The sequence below is a fragment of the Podarcis vaucheri genome (assembly GCF_965113315.1).
Source record: "Podarcis vaucheri genome assembly, chromosome: 1".
Taxonomy (NCBI): Eukaryota; Metazoa; Chordata; class Lepidosauria; order Squamata; family Lacertidae; genus Podarcis; species Podarcis vaucheri.
Genome location: NC_138759.1, coordinates 81,950,891 through 81,971,268, shown reverse-complemented (window position 1 = coordinate 81,971,268; position 20,378 = coordinate 81,950,891). Strand labels below are relative to the sequence as shown.

The 20,378-nt window shown below is 43.0% G+C and overlaps 1 long non-coding RNA gene across 1 annotated transcript; it reads left to right on the top strand.

Moving 5' to 3' along the window:
- The first annotated feature begins 15,578 nt into the window (after positions 1–15,578).
- On the top strand, positions 15,579–20,356 carry LOC309514579. Its single transcript, XR_014212073.1, has 3 exons — positions 15,579–16,262; positions 16,748–16,932; positions 19,554–20,356. It is a non-coding gene; the product is annotated as an uncharacterized lncRNA (long non-coding RNA).
- Positions 20,357–20,378: the final 22 nt, after the last annotated feature.

Sequence of the window (20,378 nt, the reverse complement as noted above, 5' to 3'; positions counted from 1 at the left end):
TCTAGGACAATACCAAACCTTACATTCCTCTGATACTTAGTAGGCTTCATCCACTCAGAAGACTACTATGCCTGCAAATTTCACCCAGTTTTGACACATTAAACCCATTTGTTGATCTCTCCATCATAGTTGATGGGGAGACAGCTGAAGCTTTGGAAAACTAACCAAAGCAAAGCTCCTCTTCAGATCTTAAATTAAGTTTGAGGACATTACTAGGCTTCAGCCTGAGACTCCAAAGTGGGTTCTGAGCCGAGTAATTTGTTTTTACAACCCTAATCTGTATGCAATGGGAAATTTGTTGTTGTGACAGACACTACAGTTGTCACCTCTGTGTTCTTTTTCCTGGAACTGCCATCATTTGTTTACTCACTTTCTATGGGGATTCATACAAAGCGGTTGCCAGATCGTTGCATTCTTATATTTTTTGCGGGGGTCTCCTATTATTTTTCAGACCTGGGCTTTTTTGGTGACAATTTGTGTTATAAAATACAATCACAGTAAGCAGCTTGTCTAATCTGAACAGAGAAAACACTCTCAAGGCTTTTAAACATTAGTGTGCCTTTAAACAAAAGCTTTCTGTCTGAAATCCAGGACACACGTTGATGGCACTGGTCCCAGCAGGTGATTGGGCTGCCATGGCCTTGCTGCTGCCCCATTCAACAGCTGCATGGCTGTTGCCAGTGCAGATGGCAGTCCTTGTGGCTCCTTGGTTTCCTCGAACTCGTCAACATGTCATAGCTTCGGAGAACAGAACAGAGGCTTGCATATCCGCTCCAACAGACTCCATTACCACCTGTTATCAATGTTCTTAATGAAATAAAATACACCTATGGAAAGACCCCCTAATACAGATTTTGTTTGGGATTTGTTTCTATCATTAAGGGATTTCCTTAGCTATTGACATTTCTTCTCTTGATATTGGCATGCGGTTTCTTTTCTGAGGGAGCAGTTAATTTGGCCACAGGCATGCTTTACTTTTATTCCTGGTTTTGGCACGCTTTTAAATTCAGTTGTTAATTGTGCCAAACTACCGCACCACTATTTAGTTAGTTATTTACTATTATATTTCACCCTTCCTGCAAAGGAGCCCTAGGTGCTTGGAGTGTGTTTTAAGTTAAAGTGTTTTCCAACCATTGCAAATGCTTTTATTTCTAAGTATTTCAAAGAAAAGTTTGCATTGGGAGATACAAAGGTGAACAACATCCCACATGCAAATAGGTGTAATTGTGTTCTTATGGCCTGTAACTAACACACACACACACAGAGAGAGAGAGAGAGAGAGAGAGAGAGAGAGAGAGAGAGAGAGCTGTTCTCTCCAGCATTTCCACCAACATGAAATTTCTTTCCATCTCCACCTTGTTGGCTACCTGCCTGCTACAGTAAAAGATGTGTAGAGAGTTGTTGGACTCACCCATCAGAAGGATCACCTAGTGGGGGGGGGGGCGAGAATGTTTGCATCTGTCCTATTGGTAGATGACTGATGGAGAAGCTTTGTCTCTTAATTCCCCTCCTCCTTCAATGCTACTCCATCATTGAAGTGCCCAGTCTGAAGCCCTTAATCTCTCTCTCTCTCTCTCTCTCTCTCTCTCTCTCTCTCTCTCTCACACACACACACACACACACACACAAAATGAACAAAATGGAGGCAGCTAGTACCAGTTTAATTTTCTGTGGAGGACATAAAGCATAAATGAGTGAAAGCACACATGCCTCCGTCCAAATCAACTCCCAAAGAAGAAAAGTCCATGTATACAAACTAATCCTTTAATTTAGGTAATCACTTAATGACCTGAATAATTTAGAAGCAGCAGTTGTGCTATCAGTTCTTGCCAAAGTCAAGACATTTTTGACGGTTTACAATGCCTAGGATTATGCTGATCGTTTTCGATTTACCTTGCTATGGAATAATCTGCCTTTGCCTTTTCCCCTGCCCAGTCCCCAACCATTTGCTCCTTGTAACTGTGAAAATCTTATAGCCACTGATCTTTGCAAACCTCATGATCCTGTTCACCAGTTCTTAACACAAATGCTTCCTTGCTATTTATACCCATTAGTTATCTTGGCAGGGGTGCCAACTTGAATAAAATATTGGAGGGTCCAGATAAGCCCTTCCTCTGCCCCTATCCACCTTAGGCTTCAAGCTTGGGCTTTTTTCACTCACCCTTGGTCACCTCCAACACAGGAGAAGAATACTAGTAGGCTCTAGCTTGTCTGCCCCCTGTTCATTTCTGTTCCCCATCATCGTCATCATCATCATCATCACCACTTCCACATCATAACCATGAAAACCTTATGGCTATTGATCTTTGCAAAATCTATCATCCTATTCTGCATTCAGGTAGGTAGCCATGTTGATCTGACGCAGTTGAAATAAAAAATAAAAAATTGTCCAGTAGCACCTTAGAGACCAACTAAGTTTGTTCTTGGTATAAGCTTTCGTGTGCATGCACCAGAACAAACTTAGTTGGTCTATAGGGTGCTACAGCACAATTAAAAAAAAATATACGTCCTATTCTGCAGTTCTTAATGAGCACTAACTCTCCCTGATCTCACTACCTTTCCAGCAACACTAACTTAAGTTCATTCATTCCTAATTTTCTTTGGCCTCATATTTTGTTTGTATGCCACCAAATACATATTCAGATAGTTATTTTCTTTATACAGAGTTTTGGAGGAAATCAGAGACATGGCGTGCAAGCCTGAGCACATGTGAAACTGATTCAGCACTTGCAAACCATATACATGAAAAATGAAAACATTTCAGGTAGATATATTGTCGCTTTTCTGACAGTTATAGCTTGGTTTATACATTAAGAAACTCGCAGGAGTTTCTAAGCGTTCCATCCTCACCATAACCCTATGAAGTAGATTATGCAAAGTTGTTTTCTCTGAGTGGCAAAGTGGTACAGTTAAGTAATGTTAGGCTTTGGACCTAGTGGTCCGACAGCACCCCCTTTCGATGAGCACATGAACTACATCAGTTGTGAAGCACACAGTTAACATTTATTTCCTCCATCTCCTCCTCCTCCTCCTCCACGACCACCACCACCACCAATTCCACACTTTAAAACTGTTTCTACATTCATGATAAATTTAAGCAAGTGAAAAAACAAACAAAAACTGTTTGTCAACCCCGATTTAAAAGAAAAAACAACTATAAGCACCTGAAATTTCACATTTTAAAATCATTTAAAATCATAGCACTACCATGCCTACAAGAATGAAATGGAGTCTGTTGCTGTGCTGCTAAATACACATAAATGGGAATAAACACTATTTTGTTCTAAAAAAAAGAATAAGACATGGTTAGGGGGGGTGTTAAAAATGAACATCTGTAGCCATGCACATGCCTGGTTGGCTGGCTGCCCCCTAACTATAGAATGTTTTTCAAAATAAGAAGGAAAAGATGTTAGCCTTGGTGGGCTCCAACATGCCCATGCTGACCCAAGTGCTGATGCGGGGCCTGTTTGCGTCTCCTTGCATCATCTGAACTGTCACTGTGGTCTAAACCACAGTGCCAGTCGGAAGGTCGACAGTTCGAATCCCCGTGACGGGGTGAGCTCCTGTAGCTCGGTCCTAGCTCCTGCCAACCTAGCAGTTCGAAAGCACGTCGAAGTGCAAGTACATAAATAGGTACCGCTCTGGCAGGAAGGTAAACAGCATTTCCGTGTGCTGCTCTGGTTTTGCCAGAAGCAGTTTTGTCATGCTGGCCACATGACCCGGAAAAACTGTCTGCGGACAAAAGTGGGCTCCCTTGGCCAGTAAACTGAGCGTTGCAACCCCAGAGTCATTCATGACTGGACTTAACTGTCAGGGGTCCTTTACCTTTACCTTTACCTTTACCTAGGGATGCAGGAACCTGGACTTGACATCCAGCCCTTATTAAATCACTGCTTAGAGGAAATGCATTACCAAAAATGAGGACAAAAGAGAACATTGATTTGCATAAAACTGGTACATCTCAGCTTCTCAATAACCTTGTGAAGTAAGCTATACAAATAGAGAGTGATTTTTTTTGCCCCCAACCTGCTGGTGAAGTCCATATGTGAATGGGATTTTCCATATCTAAACTCAGCATGTTGCCCACAAATTTTGCAATGTTTAAAACAGCCCTCTGTCTCTGCTAGATTTGCTTTTCCAAACCAATGGAAGGTTTACTTCTTCTTCTTCTTCTTCTTCTTCTTCTTCTTCTTCTTCTTCTTCTTCTTCTTCTTCTTCTTAAAATGATTTTTACCTGTAGATTTCACAAAAAGGGGAAGGAAAAAGAACAGTGTAGGAAAAAAATCAAAATAAGATGTGCTGATGGTTATTGTATCCATACTGTGAACTGATCATGTTTTTTTGTTAGTGTTGTTTATATATTCTTTTTCTTTCCTTCCTTTTATTGCCTTTATTTATTCGTCTTTTTCTTCCACCAGTTGAAGGATTCCCCTCCCACCCATCTTCCCCCCACTTCAAGAAATAAGGAAGATAACAGATGTGAATAAGTTTATAGTGCCCTCCGTTTTCATGTGATGGGTAGAACATCTGTTGCTATTTCCTGTTTCTGAACTATGCAATTAAATAAATTACACGCCCAGTTTTTCACCTTCTAAAGTGTCTCCCCCCCTGCCCAGAAACTGACATTGTCCTTCTGTTCATCACCCTAGCATGCTGCTACTTCTTTGGTAAGAATCACTTATGGCTCTTTGCAGCAAGTCACTCAAAAAGCAAAAATAAAACAATTCAGTGCATGCTTTCAGAGACAGCATTTGCAAATGAAATACAGTGGTACCTCGGGTTAAGTACTTAATTCGTTCCGGAGGTCCGTTCTTAACCTGAAACTGTTCTTAACCTGAACCACCACTTTAGCTAATGGGGCCTCCTGCTCTTGCCATGCCGCCAGAGCACAATTTCTGTTCTCATCCTGATCAAAGTTCTTAACCTGAAGCACTATTTCTGGGTTAGCGGAGTCTGTAACCAGAAGCGTATGTAACCTGAAGCATATGTAACCCGAGGTACCGCTGTACAGTAAAACAGGTTCCAAAATGAGGACATTTCAGACATCTGGCTCTCCATGTGCATAGTATCACCTCATTGAGACATGCACCTGTGTGGCTGAATGCAACATCTTCTCTTTAAGCTGCAAAATGTCACATGAAGGAAAACTTCCTTCATTTCTAGCATTAATATTTTGGCGTTGTGATGACCAGCCACCTTTCTTCAAGAGAATTTGATGGTTCTCCCATTGCCCAGAACAAGGTGTTATACGAATTCTAAGGTCTCATATATAAAAATAATACATTCATAAATGTACAAGGTAAAAACATACCTAAGTATATGAGCCACGTGTCTGAAATAGTGCTCTTGGATACCCCATAAGGCAGTGGTGTCCAAACTTTTTTCCAAAGAGGGCCATGAGGGGCCAACCAAAGTTGTTAACCTTTTTTTTTAGGATTGAAGTTGTTGAGCTTTTTTTTACCCTGGGAAATAAACTGCCACAGCACATTAAACTGACTGGCGGGCCAGCTACATTAGGCCCCCAAAACGGACTTTGTACATGCCTGCCTTAAGAGTATGTGTGTGCGGCTGCACTCAAGCGCAGCACAATCTGCTGGAGATTTGCTCAGCTGTGGGTTCTGTTGTGTTCCTTGGGGCTTATTCCTTAATTCCCTTATTTTCTTTTGTGCATCTCACTGGCAAGCCACGAGATGGAGCTCTAAGAATCATTGAAGATGGTCAATGCTACTTGAGGAGTTATTATTTGCTCCACAGTGACCATCTGGATCCTGTGGCAACTTATTGCACTTAGAGTAGATATCACCCAAACCTTGTGGAGACCGTTGTAAGAAGAACCTTTGTTTGACCAGTGCTACACAGAGGAAGCAGAATACATTAAAGTTCCTACTTTCCTGCCCAGCTCCAAGCAGGGCTGCATCACATGTCTTTGTCATGCAAATACATAAAGCACCAGAGTGGGTTTACCTGGCTTGAGCTGTGCTGCCTCCAGAGGCTGGGAGAGCTACGTGGCTGCCCAGCACATAACAGCAACACTGTCACTGTGCATGTGTCTGCTTGCATGCAAGGGGGAGGCAAAGGCTGTTGGCTGCACCCACAACAGCACCAAATGCTAGTGGGAACTGAGGAAGCAATTGCTGCTGTGGGATCTATCAAGGGCAGCCTGTTCTGGGCACCCAATACTCTGGAGCTGGGCTTGTGTCCTTTAGTATATCAATGTGAACCCATCGTCACTTACTATTAAGGGATGGAGGGAATGTTGCCCTTCTAGATTTGTTCTCCAGATCCCCAAAAGTAGCCTCTGTGACAAAATGCATTCATCATACAAACTTAGAAATGAATCCTGAGCACAGGATTACAAGGCAGTGATTCGAGCATGAAAGATTCAAGAATATGGCATAAAAATTCTCAAGGTTTTCTGTAGCATAATCAGGGTTTGATGTAAGGTTTGATGAGGCCCTAAGCTACTGAAGGTAATGGGGCCCTTTATATGTCCAGCTGTCCTTTGTCAACAACAAATTGTCACTGTTTTTGTGTGTGTTGAATATATGCTATATGGTAATTTATGGACCTCATAGGTACCTAAAGCCATTTGCACATAACAAAATATGTATTTTATCAAGATAATTATTGAACTGAAATACAATTAAGAAGAAGTATATTAATAATGAAATACAATTAAGAAGAAGTATATAGTTTTTGGGGCCCCTAGAGAGTGGGGCCCTAAGCTATAGCTTGTTTAGCTTATATGTAAATCTGGCACTGGCTGTGACAAAATGCATTCATCATACAAATTTAGAAATGAATCCTGAGCACAGGAATGCAAGGCAGTGATTTGAGCATGAAAGATTCAAGAACATGTCATAAAAATTCTCAAGGTTTTCTGTAGCATAATGATTATTGCTTCACAGGGGAAATGAAACTTCTTCATCAATGACAATACAAGAGAGGAGGAAGAAAAGAATAGATTGATGAGGAGTATTTCTCCGCAACTGATGCTGGCAGTCAGGATGTAGAATTATCTGGGCTTCATCCAAAGATCATAATTCCTAGAAGGCTTAGCATTTTTCCAGCACTTTTTCCTGAAATGAAATGTAGGTCAGTACAGGGTGCTGAAGCGTAAAAGAAGCAGGAGACAAAAGCACAGAGTACTTTTTGATGAACAAAAGTATTAATAAGCTTCCCCAAAAGTATGAGATTGCATCATGGCAGATAAGTGGAAATAATTAATATCTTTGCCTTGTAAATTGAGAGATTATGCATAAGAATTTGTGTATAGAGAGGGCTGTTTGACTTTTGATCTGTACCATAATGTTTTTAACAAAGAGACTGTACATAAAGTTTGAAAATTTTGAACCTGTTTGTAATCTTCAACTGGGGGAAAAATAAGCAAGAAAAAAACGACAGAATTACCACCAGTGTCTTGTAGCCATTTTTTTCCTCCTGTGACAATTTGTCGACGCTCTGTTTCAACGTGGTAACAGCAGCTATTGCAAGCTTTGAAGCAGAGTATTTTTCAAGAGCACTCTTCACATCGGACTCTGATCCATGAAGCATTAGAGACATAATATCTTGAACAACTGCACACTGATAAAAAGAAGCTAGGAAGAAAAAAATAAATAAAAACCAAACAGATTTTTTTTTTAATGCATGCTTTATTTAAACCCTTTGTGGTGGCTCACCTGAGAATGCACTACCTCTGATATGATGTGGATACCAATTATAACTCTGTAGAGTTGTGGTGGGAGAAACACTCCTTCTGCTGACACTACATGAGGGAAGAGTGTCATGCTTACTCGCTCATTGCTATGTTTGCATGCCAGGGACATGAAGCCATGATGAAAGGGTGGCACACTCACTGGAAGTGGTGCATTCAGGAAGGACCAGTCAAACATTAAGCTTCCTCTACGTAGCACTGCCTCCCCCCAGAAAACACAAAAAACACTTTGGCCCAGCTTTCCTGTGAGCTGAGTAACTTCTAAACTGGATCCCACACTGGAGCTCACCACAGAATGCAGATGTCACTACTAGAGCCACCATAAACTGGCAGTGCCTCATGTAACTCACTGACTGTCACATTCACAGATCTTTCTGAGCTCCGTCCTGTGAGCTGCCAGGCAGTAGCACAAAAGCAACTAAACACAATTCGTAAACACAATTAGTAGGGAGTAAGCCTCATGAAGCCCAATGGGATCTGCTCCTGAGAGAACTTGGGTTGGGTTGTGCTTGAGTGCAGGGCCGTCTCAAGAGTTAGTCCAGGTGAACTCCTTGTCTCCTTGTTCTGGGCACTGAGAGGACCACCCCATTTTCCTGAAGTAAGTAGGTGGGTCATAGTGCTAGAATACAAAGGCCAGCCTTTTTGAAAACTATTCTTTCTTCTCCCTGAACCCACACACTTCTTTTCTTCACACTCCTTCCACTGTCACAGCGCCTCTGAACCCAGCTGTTCTCCCAGATGCACAAGCAAGCCTTGCTAATTCGCATCAACACAGTCAGAGCCAGTAATTTCAGAGAATCAGAGAATTGGAAGGGACCCTGAGGATCATCTGCAGTGCAGGAATATGCGGCTGTCCCACGCTCTAACCATCCAGGCTCATAAACTTGCTCCTAGCGGTATCCATAATTGACCCCTTTCCACATATCAGGTGGTTTTCAGCGCTAGCTCTACTCAAAGTAGAACCATTGAAGTTAATGGATAGGATGAATTTAGGTTCCTGAATTTCAATGGGTCTGTGTAGAACTCAGCTGAATACAACTCTTTGCATTTGGCCACCTGTGTACCTACCTTTGGGCAGGTGGTACTCTTTGCCTGGAGAGCCCGATGCCTGAAGGGTCCTGGTTTTGGAGTTCATTTCCCTGAGGCTCTCTGGCACTTTGTTTACAAATGTTGCTTCTGAAGACACTACACTGAATTGTTCTATTTTTGCTCCTTCAGTTTGTTGAGGAAATGAAGGCCATTAGTAATGCTTACCAGAGGAACAGCAAAATGCCAGGGTGAGGAGCAGAAGGACAAGCGCTGGCTTCATGGTGGCAAAGAACGCTCTGAATAGGGTTACAAGAAGCAGCAAGTTGTTTGGGATCCTGGACTGCACAGCAGCTCGGGTATGTGTGTGTGTATATATATATATATATATATATATATATATATATACACACACACACACACACACACACACACACACACCTGGTAGCAAGACCGGCTCCGCCCACAAAATGACAAATGAGGAAACATGACCTTATTCACCTTGTTCTTCTCCTTATTTCCTGAGGGAGAGAAAAGATGGGCGGTCTGATGTCTCTTGAGGGAGGGGGGGAATGAAATCTGAAGGAGACGGGGCTGCTTCAAACATTGTAAAATTAATAGACAATGTGTAGGTCACCGTGGCATGCCCTGTAAGGCATTTCCTTGCAAAATAAGGAAAGGTTTCCCTCCCCCCGCCCAGCCCAAGGCAAGTGCATCTCCCTGTGGACTCAGGTGCAGAATATAAATGGGGTTTTAAAATGCAAGAGGGCAAAAATGGTGTTATGAAGTGTTTAATCTGAATGTGGAAAATCCCTGCTCACATATGGAGCTCTCTGGTAGCACTGCTTGTTTCTATTTGAAAGACTGCCAGAGGACAGTCTGCTGTTTGAAGGGTTTCCCAGTTTAAAGATAAAACCCACAGAAGCCATAGAAGATAAAGCAGGAGTTTTGAAGCACCTGTCAACAGTTATTTATCTATTTATTTTATGTTGTTGTTGCTGCTGCTGCTGCTGCTGTTACAATAGATTTATGAATCACCTTCTAGACCAGTGTTTCCCAACCGGTGTTCCGCGGCACACTACTGTGCCGCGGAACGTTGCCTTGTGTTCCGTGGGAGGGAGGCGGGCGAGTCGGGCGGCGAGAGGCGGGGCGGCGGCGGCGAGCGAGCGAGCTCCCACATCCCATCGCCGCTCGCTTCGGCCGGCCTACTGGAGGAAGGCGCAAAAACCTCGCGCATGCGCAGGCCTTCCGCCTGCGACAGCCCAGTAGGCCGGCCGAAGCGAGCAGCAATGGGATGTGGGAGGGAGGGAGCTCGCCACGAGTCGGGCGGCGAGAGGCGGGGCGGCAGCAGCAAGGAGAGGCCGCCCAGCGCGGGGCTCTCGCCGTCTGCCTGCCTGGCTGCCTGCGAGCTCGGCAGGCAGCGCTTCCGTCCACAGCGCCCGCCTCGCGGCTCTCATTCCCTGCCCCTGCCAAAGCTCACCCAGCCAAGCCGCGCTCTCCTTCCTGCCTCGCTTTGCTGCCTCCTCCCCCCCCACCCCCAAAGCTTGGAGGTTCCCCGGCAGGAAGGAGGGAACTTAATCCTCTCCAAGGGCTGCGGAAAACAGACATGCAAATGGGGGCTTGCCAGCTCTTCAAGCGCCGCCGGCTTTCTTCGGGAATTACCGCCCGCCGAGCCCGGTAACGCTGACAGGCCGAGCCGTGGGGCTTGGCAGCGCAGCCGGCAGAGTGTGGGAAAGGGCGGCCGCCACGCGCCGGGCAAGGCGAGACTCGACAGGGAGGACACCGGCAGCAGCGCCCCCCCCCCCAGAAACCCGCTCTGGGCAGGTAATTCACAGAGAGTGGACAGAAGGAAGCCTTAAAGGGCTTCAGCCTCCCAGAGTGGCGGGGAATAATAATAATAATAATAATAATAATAATAATAATAATAATAATAATAATAATAATTGACAGGTGGTGTTTTTCTAGGTGAGGGGGTGGGGACTGTGATAACAAAAAAATCAGCTGTATATCAACCGCTGTTTTGCAATGAGGAATTGCAAATAAGGAAGATCAAAAGGAGAATGTTTTTTTGGGGGGGACTCTCTTCCTCTTCCTCTTCCTCTTCCTCCTCCTCCTCTCGTTCTTGCTCCTCTTCTTGGCAAAAGGGCTGCTGAGACCCCTTCTCTCTTGGGTGCCGGTGGGTGCTGTGACGTTGACGCTGCTGTGGCAAGTGCCTTTACTTAGCAGAGTGCATTACCCTTTACACAGGAGGGGAGGGAAAATAATTGAAACTTACACTTTCGTGCGTCCCTCCCGGCGCGACGCTGCGCGCTGACGTCACGGGGCTGTAATGGTGGTGTGCCTCGAGATTTTTTTCATCAAACAAGTGTGCCTTTGCCCAAAAAAGGTTGGGAAACACTGTTCTAGACCACCATCTCAAGGCAATTTACACATTAAAAAACCCAGTTAAAAGCACAAAAGAAAATACATTTAAAACAAAACTAAAACCTTAACATAGTGGACACTCGTGGTAAGGAGCCATTTATCCAGCTGGGAAAGCCCCCTTTTCCTCCCAGGAACTCAAGACAGCACACATGTTTCTCCCCATCTGCATTTATTCTCACAACAACCCTGTGAGGTCGGTTAAGCTGAGAAACAGTGACTGGACCAAGATCACACAGTGAGCTTTATAGCTCAGTGGGGTTTATTGACCCAGCTCCCCCAGGTCGTAGTCCAACACTTTAACCACTTGAGCACACTGCGAGCACACAGCACTTGTAGAGCAAGCACACCAAACACCTGGTTAGCTTCTAACCCCTAGGGTGGAGTGCATTATATTTCCCATTAAATAACTGCATTTATTTCTAAATGTATATCTATACATATAAATGACCATGTGCAAATTTTGTGTGTGAGTGTGTCTTATTTTGACCTTCTGATGCCTTTTCTCTTCTTTGGCTATGCCTACGTGGCCATTTATTCACTGGATAGTCCTGAGAAAACAACTCTCTCTCTGCATAGCCTGACTGCCTGGTTTAGGAGGCAGGAATGTTACTGTGTATTTCTTGGTGGAAGGAGAAAATGTGCACGTAAAGAATGAAATATGTCACTTTCGCAAGTCAAATTTAATGTGCATTCTGTGCAGCTGAGGAACCTGATTCAGATGTTCTTAGATTTGCACTTTTGTGTTTTTGATTAGTTCCCCCTCCATAATTGTCTTTAAGTGTAGTAACATTCTAAATGTGTACTTCATTATGTGCATATACAAATGAAATCCAAAGACAAATGCATCTCAATATGTGCAATTTTGAAGTTGAATGAGTGATGTTGACAATATTGCTGGATCAGGCAGCGTTTGTGTTAGGAGCTGCACAACAGGACTGCAAACTTTGCAGATCAGTGGCTGTAACTTTTTCAATGTTACAAAGAGCACATGCAGGTAGGGGAATGGGATGGAAAGAGGCAGGTTATTCCACAACACAGTTAATTTGCCCTGTATCCAAATAATCAGTATAGCTTAGGGTTTTATAGAGTTTCTGAATACAGTGGTACCTCGGGTTAAGTACTTAATTCGTTCCGGAGGTCCGTTCTTAACCTGAAACTGTTCTTAACCTGAAGCACCACTTTAGCTAATGGGGCCTCATGCTGCTGCCGCGCCGCCAGACCACGATTTCTGTTCTTATCCTGAAGCAAAGTTCTTAACCTGAAGCACTATTTCTGGGTTAGCAGAGTCTGTAACCTGAAGCGTATGCAACCTGAAGCGTATGTAACCTGAGGTACCACTGTACAGGGCTAGAATTGCTGCTTCTAAATCATGTAGGTTATTAAAAGATTTGTATGTATATTTTTTCCTATTGATTTGTAGTCAATATTGTTTCTAGAATTCCATCTCCTGGGAAGTTTATCTGGGGCCTTCTGCATTGTTATTTTGTAGGTACCACGTTAATATACATTTTATTTTCTCAGGCATTTGTTTATTATTTTCTTTTACATATGATAGAAATGGAAAAACTGTTTTAAACACGGAAACTAAATTATCCATTCAGCTGAATCTGGGAAATTCTTTTATTTTAACAGCTTTGTACTACATTCAGTAAATATGAAGGGCTGGATAAAAGCGAGTTGAGAAACCTGTCATCAGTCAGCCAGAGCAAAAGCATGCTGTTCCATATCAACTGTATGTCTAGCTTATGTCTAGACCATCCCAATTTGGGGACTGTGTGTGTGTTTCTTCAAAGCCTCCCTTCAGCCGTTTCTCTAATCCCAACCGTCCTCTCCAGAAATAGCTGTTCTTTTGTGGCTGGGAAGAGTTAAAGGCCACATGGGACCCTCTACGGCCACATAGTATGACCCCTCTACGAGATCACCACGAGGCACTTAACCAATAGGAATGCATCTTCATGGTCTCCGTTCTGAGTCAGGCTAAGCTCCATTTTGTCATGGGTGTAAGCCTTGTGTGGAGTTTCTGGGACCTTCTGCAATCTGTCAGTCTCCCTCCACCTGCTGCTGACAGCTCTGGAATATAGGGACGTGCCCTGAATCAGGCCATAAAGGAACCTCTCTACCTTAAAGAAATGGTGGGAGAAGCATGGGGTGTTGATCGTATGGGATGTTGAGTACAATGTTAAAGTCCTGTTTCACTTTAAAAACCATGTGCCCCTTTCTTCATTTTGGGAGGTACATAGCTGTGTTTTCACTCTCCCCAGCACCATCTAAGCAGAACCAGAAAAACACTTTGCTCTTCTCTTTCTCCAGTGTTGCAATATGAGTGTGGGGGGACAAGACCCTTAAAAACAAAAAATGTCATCTGCTAGCCTGCTTGTCTCGTTTTGCAATGCAGTATCTATACATTTAAAGGTTTTCTGGTATTTTCATAGATGCATAGTTCAGTTTATCTATTCTGAACATCTTTAAATGAATTTTTCTCAGGCAATTAAGTGGTTGCCAAAGTACAGGCATGCCTCGTTGTATTGCACGTCACAGATATTGCTCCTTATGAGGATGGGGGTGCAACTGCAGGCAGCCCAGCCACGTCCAAGGTAAGGAAATCCCCCCCCCTGCACCACCACTGCCCCTTTTCTGGACACAGTAGAGGAGTGGGTTGGTGCTGGAGCTGTTTTTCCCCCTCCCACCTCTGCGGCCTCAAGGGCCTGGATTAATAGTACTGTACAGTGGTACCTCGGGTTACAGACGCTTCAGGTTACAGACTCCGCTAACCCAGAAATAGTACCTCGGGTTAAGAACTTTGCTTCAGGATGAGAACAGAAATCACGCGGCGGCAGCGAGAGGCCCCATTAGCTAAAGTGGTACCTCAGGTTAAGAACAGTTTCAGGTTAAGAACAGACCTCCGGAATGAATTAAATTCTTAATCAGTCATGTAAACATGACTTTTGGATGCACTGGGAAACAAAAAAAAGTGTGACTATCTTTATTACAACATTCACTTTGTTGTGGTGGTCTGGAACTGAACCCACAATATCTCTGAGACAGAGGCACCAACTTGGGCCCCAGTTTGTGGGTGCCCCGCGGTGTGCTCAACATGATGACATGACATCATTTTGCACATGCGCGCACATGCGTTGCTCGGCCTCTGCTTGCAGAGAACCAACAAAAGTGTTTGTTTTTATTAATTCCTTCCATGCAGCTCAAAGTGACATATTTGGTTCTCCTCCCCGTTGACCCTCACAATGGCCCTGGAAGGTATGGTAGGTTTGTCTGAGCTGCAGCAACTGATTCAAGGATAGCCAGTCAGCCTTTTGGATTGAGCAGGGACTTGAACACCAGCCAAATCAGGGGTCCCCAACCTGCAGCCCATGGGCCGGAAGCAGCCCACAGAGGCTGTTTAACCAGCCCCCGAGCCGCCTCCGAACCGAGCCGTCCACTTGGCGAGTCCCCACACGCTGCACTAAACTGGCGCAGCGCGGCGCAGGGACTCTCTTCTGCGGCGCCAGAAATCGCTTCTGCACATGCCCAGACGCTGGAAATCGCTTCTGTGAAGGCACGAAACGCACAGAGAAACGCAAGAAAACTTGGATGCAATTATCTAAGACGCATGTCAAAAAAGAAACATAAAAGAATTAAATGATACAGACTTCCAACAGATTTATAGTCGTCAAAAAAACCGAGCTGAAGAAGGCATGTCTCCGAAACAGGGCCCTGTCCTGGTTACTACTACTGAGTCGTACATCTGATTCACACTTCGGATACTCCTTTTTGGCCCTATTTGATCCTTTACTCTTTATTCTTTATTCTGATTTTATATAATGTGGACTCTTTTTGACTACTATTGAGACTTGTATAAAACAATTGTTGTGCACTGGTATTTCATGTACCTTTGTACTATATCACTGTATATTTGAAACTACATTATTTCTGTACTTAAACGTTGTATCCAAACTTACCATTACTTTAAAACTATTGTACTTACACGTTGTGTTTAAACTTACCACTAGCTTCAAACTGTTATTCTTAGCAGAATATACACGTTTTTCATTTCAACTCTTGAGTAGGAATTATTCCTTATAGTGAAACTTTTGGCCAGAGTTCTTGATATATCCTTTTCAGTGCAGTGACAACAAGAACTCCAATTTCTCTAAGGCACGATTTTAGGCATCTGGGCATGCGCAGAAGCTATTTCTGGCGCCATGGACGTGCGCAGACGCAATTTTCGGCATCATGCTGCGCCGGTCCAGCCCACGGAGGATCTCCACGGGAGTGATCTGGCCCATGCCCGGTAAGCCTTGCTGACCCCTGAGCTAAGTATATAAGAACCATTGCGGGATCATATCATACAACAGAGGGTCATCCTGCCCAGCTGCTGAATGCATTGTCTTAAATTGTTGTTGTTGTTGTTGTTGTTGTTTAAAATGCATCTATTTTTATTTTTATCCTGAGGTACTGCAGTGGAATAATTCAGAGGCTTCATACCTGAGCAGTACAAAATTGATAATATCGGCTGCTTCAACACGAGAGCCTTTTACTAGTGCTGAGGCACTATTTTTCCACAATTAGCTGCATGTGAAATATAAAGTATAGCTAGAAGGGAAAGTATAGTGTTGCATTAATCAGCCGATGGCCAAGATCCTGTTTCATAGCGTCAGCAGAAAGTCTCTGATCTGACTCTTGTGTAGAAATAAATCCTCTTCACCACAGTAAATAAGTTTTTTTAAAAAAAGCTTTACTTGCAGAACTTGGTTTCTAAACATTTAGCTATAGACAATAATTGTTACAAAGCAACAAAATGATACGTTGCATGTTAGCAATGGGTTTCAGTCTTTTAAAGTCCAGTAAATCTCTTCCTCTGACTGCATGCTGTTTAGAAACAAAAACAGCCAAAGAAGCCTTGTAAACTGCCATGCCATATTGAGGGAGGAGTCAGTGTTGCTGGCTGGCTCCTATATATTTCTCTCGGCTGCATGTCTGAAGTTCCGAAGAAAGTCACAGAGCATTTTGACTATTCCCAGGGAGCACTCCTTTGTCCTTGTAGCTATGAAGGCAGCCATTGTCTTTCTGCTCCTCTCCCTGCCATGTGGCTGCAACTCTGGTAAGTATCGCCAATACTGTTTATGTCTCTTTAAGATGGAGGTAAAAGTGTGATCAAAACCAGAGATTGGCAGTGAAAATGAACAGAACCTTAAGAAGAGCCAGTCCCTTCCTTCCTTAAAACTTGAGGAAAAACCACCATTTTATCCTCTCAACAACCCTATGAGATAGATTAGAGTGTGTGAGAAAGCGACTGGCTCAACATTCACACCATACAAGCATTATGATACCACTTTAAACGGTCACAGCTTTCCCCAAAGAATTCTGGGAGCTGTAGTTTATTAAAGGTGCTGAGAGTCGTTAGGAGACCCCACTATCCCGCACAGAGCTACAATTTGCAGAGGTCCCTTGGGAAGAAGGATTAATTGTTAAGCCACTGCATCGCTGTTATTAATTTTACACTCCTAAGGCATGAAATAAAATATGTGTAAAAAATGTAATTTTCAAATCACTTGCTCTTCAGCTCTTCTTTTTCTTTTAACCTAGGTTTGATTTCTTGTATTGCTGTCAATACCATTGTGCAGAAAGGGCTTTTTAAATCGGATTCAGTGTTTCAGGAAGAACTTTCAAAGTACACAAGTGACGTCCATGCGATAAATGGTGCACTTAAAATGAGAGCAAGTGTATTCGAGTTGTCTTTGCTCCACAAACTGGCTTTGGTGGATCTGGCGGTAATCTTCTTTTTCTATTTTAAAAAAATGTCCTTGCATTTCTTGCAGTTAACTCTGACGGGTCGTCGTAACATTTTCACAAATGCTATTCAATTAAGAAAAATCATGCTAATGTCCACATACTGAACATGAAAGAACGTAGAATCACACAGGTTTCCAGGGACTTGAGTAATGTTTAAAAATTAGAACAAGTTTTCTATCTACTAGAGAATGGCGAAATCCTGGATCACTGGACTGGGTGCAACCTAGCCCCATGTGGTCTGCAGTGCCATCCTAGGCGGTGGCAGGAGCTGGTGCCAGGCTCAAAACAGGAAAATTGGTAGGAAAACTGGAAGTTGTGTGAAATATACTCAGAGTCGCAAAGTGATTTCATGCTCTTTATTCAGCTAATAGTGGTGAGGAGGAATGAATGAAAGTCCCCTCACAGTATCTGCTTTATATACATTATTTACACAATGGGCTGCACATGATTGGCTAATTCCGGAATTCTACTGTAAACCAATCAGGTTATGGATTCACTTCTATCTGGAGCAGGATTGGGTGGTTCCTGCCAACCAATCATACTGCTGCATTGTTCTAGGACCAATCAGACTGCTGCATTCTGAATCCTATTGTTCTAGGACCCATCAGACTGCTGCATTTTGGATCCTATTGTTCTAGGGCCAATCAGACTGCTGCAGTTTGGATCCTATTCAACTCAGTACATAACATTGTGTTTGCCACAACTTCAACCTCTCTCTGCCCTCTCTTACGTTTTGGTTTGTGGTTGCACCTGCAAGTTGCACAGTGCAAGTTTAGTGCTCATTTCTGCAGTATTTGCAAAGAGATTTTATCTGGACGTAAATGCACAGGATCGCTCCGTCACTAGAGCATGAGACTCTTAATTTCAGGGCCAAGCCCCACATCAGGTAAAAATACCTGCATTGCAGGGGGTTGGGCTAGAAACACCCTCAGGATCCTTTCCAACTCTGCAATTCTATTCTTCTATGAACACAGAAATGAGCACTCAACTTGTGTTATATTCTGCTATGTTCCCAGAAGTGGCTTTTACCTTCTGTGAAAGCTCATTTATAACACAGAAATCAACAGTCAAGGAAATGTGAAAAGGGAATAAATTGCTGTGTGGAGGCAGTCTCGGGAGACAAAGTGGTGCTTATGAGGTGGCACCACTCACCAAGGTAGCTTAGGCTCACAGATGCTCACTGATATTATATCTAACATGGGCAGCCAGAGGTCCAAGAGGGTATGTACTCCAGCAGGTGTGGCTTGTCAAGCAAGCTGAAATCCCCTCATCTACACAACTATTAAAGAGCCAGGAGGCCTGTCCTCTTTTGTATCTGGCAAGTCTAGGTATCACACTTGTGTTAGATATAATATCAGCAAGTTTTTGTAAAGGAACATGTGAACAGGTGTGTGCCCATCCCAGCATCTGTCATGTAGAAATAAGCACTGGCGGAGGAAGAGGAGTGGGGGGGGGGAGCGCACCGCCCCAGCCATCGCAGCTGCCCCCCCCCCGCCAGTGCATAAAGGTCCGCCACTGGACACAAGGCATGGTGCTCGAATAGCACTAGGTCAAAACTACCACAACAGTGGTGGACAATTATTTTCTGCATACTCAATAAATGTTCTCCACTCTTCTTTAAACATATGTTCTTCTTGCTCTCTTGTTCTATGTGTTAAACCTGCAAGTTCTGCATATTCTAACATCTTAAGTTGCCAATCCTCTTTATCTGGGACCTTGCTCATTTTCCATTTTTTGGCTATCAAAACATGGGCTGCTCTTGTTGCATACATAAACAAGATTTTCTGACACCTATGAATTTTTGTCTGGGCTATTCCTAATAAAAAGGACTCTGGTCTTTTGGGGAAGGTAATTTTTTTTTTAAAAAAAATCAACTTGTTATAAATCATTTCCCAATATTCTTTTACCATTTTACATGTCAACCACATATGAAAAATGGTCCCCTCCTTTTCTTTACATTTCCAACACATATCTGATTGTACATTACACATCTTAGCCAACCTACTTGGAGTTGGGTACCATCTGTGAATCATTTTCAGATAGTTCTCTTTCAATGTGTAACATGCAGTAAATTTCAAATTTCTTTTCCAGAGTTTATCCCAGAGGTTTAAATCCATATTGTGTCCTATATCCATTGCCCTGTGGGTCATTGAAGCTTTCACTAGTTCGTCTTTTGTTTCCCATTGTAATAGAAGGTTATACATTCTCGACAAAAGTTTATCCTTGTGTTGTAATAGTTCTTTTTTAAATTGTGAGCTTTGGTCCCAAAACCCAAAAACGCTGGCCGCGTTAAGATAAATTCAACAGTGTAATTAATGTTTGAATGGTGTAAAAATGGAAAATTGATTTGAATGGTTATAGTAAAATATGCAGGAATGGAAGATATGTAAAATGAACCATGGAAAGAGAAGAGGGGAAGTCATTGGATATCAATAAGTTTATAAAAATGTCTATTTCAAATTGTAAAAATAAAAAATAAAAAAAATAAAAAAGACTAACACAACTATGGTGAGGGTAATCTGCGAAGATGTGAACTTATCCCATATTGCTATGTTGAGAGGACTTTATGCTAAATTTTCTTCTGCCCTTTTAATTTCAGGCTGATGTACTGAAGATGTGCTGACAATTCGAAGGAAATCTTCAATAACATTGCAGGCCATCTGCCAGCAGCAGTTGCCCAGTACTGCTCACTGAATGATGCACCCTTTTCTCCCTTTTCTCTTTCTGCTTTCACTGATCAAGCCCTATCCTTCCTTTAGAGTATATTCATCATGCTGTACAAAACCAATGAGAAACCTCTTTATAATATTCCTGAATAATTCAAGCTTCATGTTTCATTAAAATTCCTTATCTTGTTGCATTCAGGTAAATTACAAACGATCTCTGTGTGTTTTCCAGCAGTTACAGCAGCAATTTGGGTCTCTGTAATATGTAGTGCTGTATGGCTGATAATACTTTTAAGGAGTTTCACTTTCAATCTTGCAAGTAACTGAGGCAATACAACAGCTTATCCACTACAAGTAATTCAATATGGAAAAAGACGGTAATTGGTGTGAGTCTGGGTAACACTGCCAGTTCCAGGAGCATGGGGAGGTAACAAAGGTGAATTCTGACCACTGTTCCTTCACCATCTTGGCTCTGTCTTAAGCCTGCAATACGTGAAAGTAAACTTCAGTTCAAACCTTGTAAAATACAGAAATTGTCTGCATGAACACACAGAATCAACGCATTCAATTTAATTTGAGAAATGGTTTGGAACATGCATGGAAATTGCATTTGTGGTGACAACTGCAGGTGCAGGTTTTTTCATGTTTGTTTATTTTTATTTGACCAATTGTGGCTTCCCAGATGTACCCATAATGAAGAACCTGCATGTCTTGACCACCACCCATGAATGCTGGTTTGCAAACAGCAGAAGCAGCCA